This window comes from Protopterus annectens, chromosome 1.part2 (genome assembly GCF_019279795.1).
Source record: "Protopterus annectens isolate FY-2018-M chromosome 1.part2, PAN1.0, whole genome shotgun sequence".
Lineage (NCBI taxonomy): Eukaryota > Metazoa > Chordata > Ceratodontiformes > Protopteridae > Protopterus > Protopterus annectens.
In genome coordinates, this window is record NC_056727.1 from 1016470455 (window position 1) to 1016477867 (window position 7413).

Below are 7413 nucleotides of genomic sequence, written 5' to 3' on the forward strand. Positions count from 1 at the left end.
ACTGTTGCAGAAACGAGGGAATTCCCAGGATGCAAAATACTCCCTTACCAGCCACAGTAAGAAGCTGAGATCCCTCATAACATCCACCAAAGCTAGTTATGAACATAATATAACCAAAGATGCCAAAGACAACTGCAAGCCATTCCATAGCTATGTCAGAAATCTAAATGGCAATGCTCAGATCTGCTTTGAGCTACAACAGGATGATATTAAATATACTGCTCCCAAGGATCTTGCCGATATCCTGACAGATCGATTCAGTGCCGACTGCACCCCCCTCCCATCCCCAAAAGGGCCCATCACAACACTGAAAGATAGCCAGATCCCGGTAATAATGGCCACACAGGTAATAACCACACTCTCCAGAGCTAAGACAACAGCAGCCATGGGATCAGTTAACATCCTGGGCTGTGTACTATATGAACTACAAAATGAATTGTCACCTCACCTATGTGCCATGTCTAATCATAGCCACACCTCAGGCTTCATGCCCACTGTGTGGTGCACAGCTACAGTTATCCCAGTCCACAAGGGGGGATCCACTTTGGATCTTGGAAACTACAGCCCCAGCAGCATGACAAGCCTGATCTGCAAGGCCATGGAATGTATTATCATGGAAATTAAAACAAAGGCATTGGCAACCTGCAAACACTGGACCCCAACCAGGTTGGGTTTGTGAAAGGCTGATCATGTCACCTCAACATGATTGACAACCTTGAATCAGTCTCCAGAGCTATGGACAAGGGTACGATGGTTCACACAGCCTATCCGGACCTTGCCAAGGCCTTCAACACTATCCTCTAGTCTGAATCATAGATAAATGTACCAAGCTGGCCATGAATCCCTATGTCACTGAATGGGCTGCCAACTGCTGTACTGACAGAACTCACAATGTAAATGTAGGTGACACCAACTCCAGCCCCAGACAAGTGACAATTGGAGTATCTCAAGGTTCAGTCCTGGGACTGCCTTTATTTGGCATCTACTTCTCTGAAGTACAGTCCAACACTAAGGGACTGGCAAACAAAGGTTGGATGTGACTGCACACTGGGAGCTAATATTGAATCCCCACATGATGTGGATATTCTACAGAAGGGCCTTATAGAAAGAGATGCTTGGTGCCTGAGCCATGGCTTCAAGATCAATGCCAGTAAATGTATAGTTATCCCCTTTGGGAAGGGACATGTACCTGTGAAGTACCACATAGGTGGCAGTACACTAAACAGCTAAAGTGTGATAAGAGACTTAGAGACACAGGTAGACAGTGGTCTCAACTTTGATAACCACTTCGCCACAACAGCTAGGAAAACACCTCATCACTAAGGGCTTTACATCCAGGAAAAAGCAGGCCATTGTCTCACTGTAGCCATCTCTCAGTAGAACCAGTACAGACTACAATGGCCCATCAAGTATGTACTTCACAAGACATCTGCAACAACTAGAAAGGCTGCAGATATATCTCACCAAAAGAATCACAAGCCTAAACCAGATGCCCTACGCTGTCCATCTGAAAATCATCCAGCTATTCTCTGTCACATATTGTGTGCACAGAGACAATCTCTGCTTAACATACAATGCCATGTCAAACACAGAGCTGTTGGACATGCTACACTTAAATAATTCCAAACCCTCACAGCCACATGCTCCAGGGATCCAGACATTGTCATCACAATGCTGGAGGGATATGTTCCTGACCCAGAGACTCCCAAGACTCTGGAATAGACTGCCCATACATGTCAAGCAGAGTGCCTCTTTAGCCCTCTTCAAAAGGAACCTGTACGATTGGATGGGAAATTGGAAATTGACCCCAGGGATCATGTCAGTTACCCTACTAGACAGAGGTCCAGGGAAGTACATATTGTGGGAAGACATAGCCAGGGAATTGTCATGGCTAGGCATGTATAGGTCCTCTATGAACCTATGAACCTATGTCCTACACTTTCCATTGCCCAACCTTGACAAGGCTGCTAATGTCATTCACTTTGAAATACACTTTTGGGGAAGGAGTAGCCCCATAGGATCCATGGTGCATGCTATAACTGCTTAATGCTGTAGTGTAGTGTGATGTACTAGCTATATAGGAATTCTAATCCCAGACATGGCAACTGTAAAACTTTGTGTGTTTGCTTGTCTGTTTAGGGATCAATGCTAAGCCTGCTAATGTCATTCACTTTGAAATACACCTTTGGGGAAGGAGTAGCCCAGTAAACTTTGTAGCATGTGCTATAAGTGGATAATGCTGTAGTGTGATGTACTAGTTAGGTTGGTGTTCTAATCCCAGACATGGCAACTGTGAGACTTGGTGTGTGTGTGTGTGTGTGTGTGTGTGTGTGTGTGTGTGTGTGTGTGTGTGTGTGTGTGTGTGTGTGTGTGCGGGGGTGTGTGGGGTGTGTTTTTCATACATATCCTGTGTGGTGGGAGCTGTGAGTGTAAGATAACAGGACTCATTGTGGAGCGGGTTTTGCAAATTTCTTATATGGTGGACCTATTATATGTCACAATGTCCACCTGACAAGGATAACAGATGTCAAACAGCAGAGAGGCCGGGGTAGACAATCCATACCCCTACATGTGACATCATGGCTTGGGGAACAATATAGGCAACCCTTGTATTACCCAGAGAACACTCTCCACCCATATCTCATACACAAGCACACTCGGCTAGGCAACAAACACTGTGTTGGTAGTTGGTAGTTCCCTGAATATTGCCCACAGATAGTAACCATGGTGTGATTGCAGTGGACTACAGAGGACATGGCACCCTGTCCCATCACTACAATAGGCAAATCATTACATACAGTACTCCTTCACTATGTTCACCACTGGATGCCTGCAACAGCTGTAGAGCCAGCAAATGTAACCCACAAAGGACATACCATGTCTGATACACATGCCCTGTATGGGCAGATATCACTGACACCAGGTAATACCTGTATTGTGCTGTTAATGTAGGTGCAGGGTCAACCTGGTGTCCATTGCCAGTTCTCACCACATGAGGTCAGGAATGGCACATCTGATGATAACAATCTGTCTACACAACATGCCCCAGACACCCCAGGTACACTTCCACATGTCAAAGAACATGCATGTGGGACGTGTGAACATCCCAGACACCGTCAATGTTATGGAATATAGAACACATACATGGCAAGCATAGCACAGCACTGGCCACCCACAATAGTAACCCAGATGACTGGATGGTGAATACAATACCCACCTGTGTGGGCCAATCCAGACACTACACCCCTGAGCCACACTGCAGACCATTATCATGTGGCCTGATGCCAAGGTATACTCTTTACCTAGCCTTGTACAGCCTTCTGGCACAGTCAACCACTACACACCTGTGAAGCAATGTACTCATGCATGTCAGTACTGGCAAACCTGTGTCTGTGTGTGTGTGGAGTATAATGATTTGGATGACATTCACACTCACTACACCTCCCATTGGACTACTGAAGCATGCTTCTGATGTCAGACACCTTGACATACCATTTGCCCATATATCATCCTGATAACCCCTGTGGTGCATGTGATACCTGCATATTACTGTATTGTGGCAAACTAGCTAGTTAGGAAGGCTAATCCTGACCCTGCCAACTGTGATAATTTGTGAGACTCCCTGAGAGAGAGTGTAGCTGGTCGACCTTGACACCTGTTCTTGTGGAAAGGCACATGTACTACACCTACCTTATCCCTCCTTTATCACCGTTGCTGATATCACTCACTGTCAAATATACCTTTGGACAGTTCCCCAACATATAAGCTCTGTGGCCCATGCAATAACTGCATAGACATGTAATTGCAATACATAGGCAGGGGTTTGAAACCCCATACTGCTAAGTGTGTGGCACAAACATGCTTAGGTTTTACTCTCCCACCCCCTCCCTTTCTTACTTTGTATCTGTCTCTCTCACTCCCTCTCTGGTGGATGTGGAGAAGTATACTTGCTTTGCTTAAGCAGCAGCTTGTGCTTGTAAGTTATGCTCATGATCATCTGATGGCCTCTGCATGAATTGCAGTCTCCTACTAGTTGATTGCATGTGGAACAGCTGTGATAACAATCCCATAGCCAATTGCATGGAAACACACTCCTATAACTAGGGACATCATGTGGGTGTTGGCCCTTTTCATTCATTGTGAGCAGGACGTCATGTCTGTGTTTGGAAAATAGTATCAAAGATGGTAGTGGGATATCTGCAAGGCCATGGAGCGTATTATCATGGAACTTATAAACAAAGACATTGGCAATCTTCAAACACTGGACCCCACCCAGTTTGGGTTCGTGAAGGGCCGATCTTGTCTCCTGAACTTGATTGACTTCTTCATATCAGTCTCCAGAGCCATGGACAAGGGTAAGGTGGTCCACACAGCCTATCTAGACCTTGCCAAGGCCTTTGACACCATCCCCCACTCTGGAATCATAGATAAACTTACTAAGCTGGGCATTAATCCCTACGTCACCCAGTGGGTTGCTAACTGGCTTACTGATAGAACCCACACTGTAAAAGTAGCAGACTCCAAATCCAGCTCCAGACAAGTGACAAGTGGAGTACCTCAGGGTTCAGTCCTGGGACCGCTCTTGTTTGGCATCTACTTCTCTGAAGTACAAGCCAACACTAAGGGACTCTGGATAACAAAGTTTGCAGATGACTGCAAACTGGGAGCCATTATTGAATCCCCAAATGATGTGGATACTCTACAAAAGGGCCTTTCAGAAACAGATGCTTGGTGCCAGAGCCATGGGCTCAAGCTCAATGCCAAGAAATGTATAGTTATCCCCTTTGGGAAAAAACATGTATCCATGAATTACCATATAGGTGGCAGTACACTAAACTCCGAAAGTTTGATAAGAGACTTAGGGACACAGGTGGACAGTGGTCTCACCTTTGATAACCACATTGCCACAACAGTCAGGAAATCCTTCTATGTGGCACACCTCATCACTAAGGGCTTTTCATCCAGAAAAAAGGAGGTCATTGTCCCACTGTTCTCATCCCTCATTAGACCCATTATAGAATACAATGCCCCTTTTGGTATGTACCTCTCAAGGCATCTGCAACAACTGGAAAGGCCACAGAAATACCTCACTAAAAGAATCACAGACCTAAAGCAGATGCCCTACGCTGACCGCCTTAAAAAACTCCAGCTATACTCTGTCACATATCATCTACTCAGAGGCGATCTTTGCTTAACATTCAAGGCCATGTCAAACCCAGAGCTGTTGTACATGCTACACTTAAAGAAATCCCAATCCCTCAGAGCCACACGCTCCAGGGATATAAACCTTGTCATCACAATAAACAAAACATGCTGGAGGGATAGGTTCCTGACCCAGAGACTCCCCTGACTCTGGAATAGATTGCCCATACATGTCAAGCAGAGTGCCTCTTTGGCCCTCTTCAAAAGGAACCTTGACAATTGGATGGGAGAAAGGAAATTCACCCCGGAGATCATGTCAGTCACCCTGTTAGACAGGGGTCCAGGGAAGTAAATAGTGTGGGAAGAAACAGCCAGGGAATTGTTATGGCTAGGCTTGTATAGGCCCTATGGCTGATAGCCTAGTACCAACCTATGAACCTATGAACCTATATACCTCTAACAACATACACTGTGGAGACAGGACAACAAACAGGAGGGGGAATGCTCCAGACATGACTGCAGAATGTAAGTGTTACTCTTCTGCATTTGGAGAAATGTTGGTTTAACAGGGTTTGTGTGGATATGGCTGGTCTACATGATTTAATACCTGTCATGACAGTGTTATGTGTTTGAGGAAGCTCCCACCTGTAAGGTTATCTGCAGATTGACCAGTGTTTGGAGTCTTATGTGTCTTGTGTTACTCACAGATTACCTATCTTAGAACTGCAGAAGCATAGTCTGAGGATTGCAGTCAGTACATGCTGACAGCCATGAGAGTTACTAACTTCATATCCCTTATAGGACATATGTCACAACAAACCCTGTTACAACAGTAAATGTATGAGATTATCACAGCAACATGTCAATATTGGTCCTGTGTTTGTGCCTCCAGCCACAAGTCTGTCCACCTTTGTGCATATGTCATGCAGTAAGAGGTGCATATGTTCTGTACAACACCATTATTTATTGACATCATACCTGATAAGCCATTGAGATATCTGACTGCTGGACATGTTATGTATAGTAGGGGTTATATTTGAGGACATAACCTGGGCATTCTGTGGTTGTGTGTACAGTAGTGAGGTCTGTGTACTAATGGTGATTGTCGACAGTATGTGTATTGCGAATACATAGCTTGGCCTGTGTACAGACTGTGGTAGATGTCATTGTTCTTAGTCCTGTTCTATCTGATGTTACATGCTGCTCCATTGTATGGTACCCTATCGGCTTACATATTTGTAAGGCCAAACACACACATGTCCCATACTACAGTCAGGCATCGGACCACATTGTGTCATGGCCCAGTATATGTACGGTTAGTGTGTGAGTGGCACATAAGAGGATGGTGTTGATTAGACAGTAAATATACTGTAACAGTAAGCTTGCTTACCATATGTGGCTGTTGCTGTGTTCACATTGGTTGTGGGTATTCACTTTCACACAGATATCTGTTACTCTGTGCAGTGACATACCTGCACAGCCTGCTATATTTGAAAGTACATGTGTATTCCCCTATAAGAAATGTAGGCCAGTGTTGTGGCAGTCTGCCTGTAGTTTGCACAGTGCTTTGTTACATGCCTAGCAGCTTAGTGTAATTGTCCACTGTGATGTTATGTCCAGATTTTTGCCAGATGTACTGCTGCTGGGCTACCATAATTGTCATGTATTTCTGACAAAGCAGTGGGATGCTGTACAGATATATGTCACTAACTAGTGGGTAGTATGTGGCCATGTGACTTTTGCACCACTGGTTATTATGTATCAGGACAGACAGGAGTGTGTGAATGCATAAACTGTGTGGGCATATGTAGTCCAGTATTTATGTGATATACCCATGTACATGGCTGTTAGCATTCACATTGTCAGGCTTGGTCCACATGTGTCGTACTAAGGGGATCTGTGTATACCTCTGGACTGACCAGAGTGTGCCAGACTGTCCACATTTATTGGTCATATCTCTGCTGTAGTCCACAACATCATTACTGCAATATCACTGGTACTGTACTTCGATGACCTTAGGATGTCTTGTCAGTAACTGATGGCATACATGTCAATAGAAGATGTGACCTCCCACACACAACATTTCTGTTAAGACAACCCCTGTTACAGTAGCAACAGTCTACATATATACCTGCAATACCTACATGACATCCCCTTGCACTAAGAGGTTGAGACTATTGGTGCTGAAGTATGACTCCACTCTATGTTCTGGACATATGGTAAACATATATGTGTATGTATCTATATATATATATATATATATATATATAT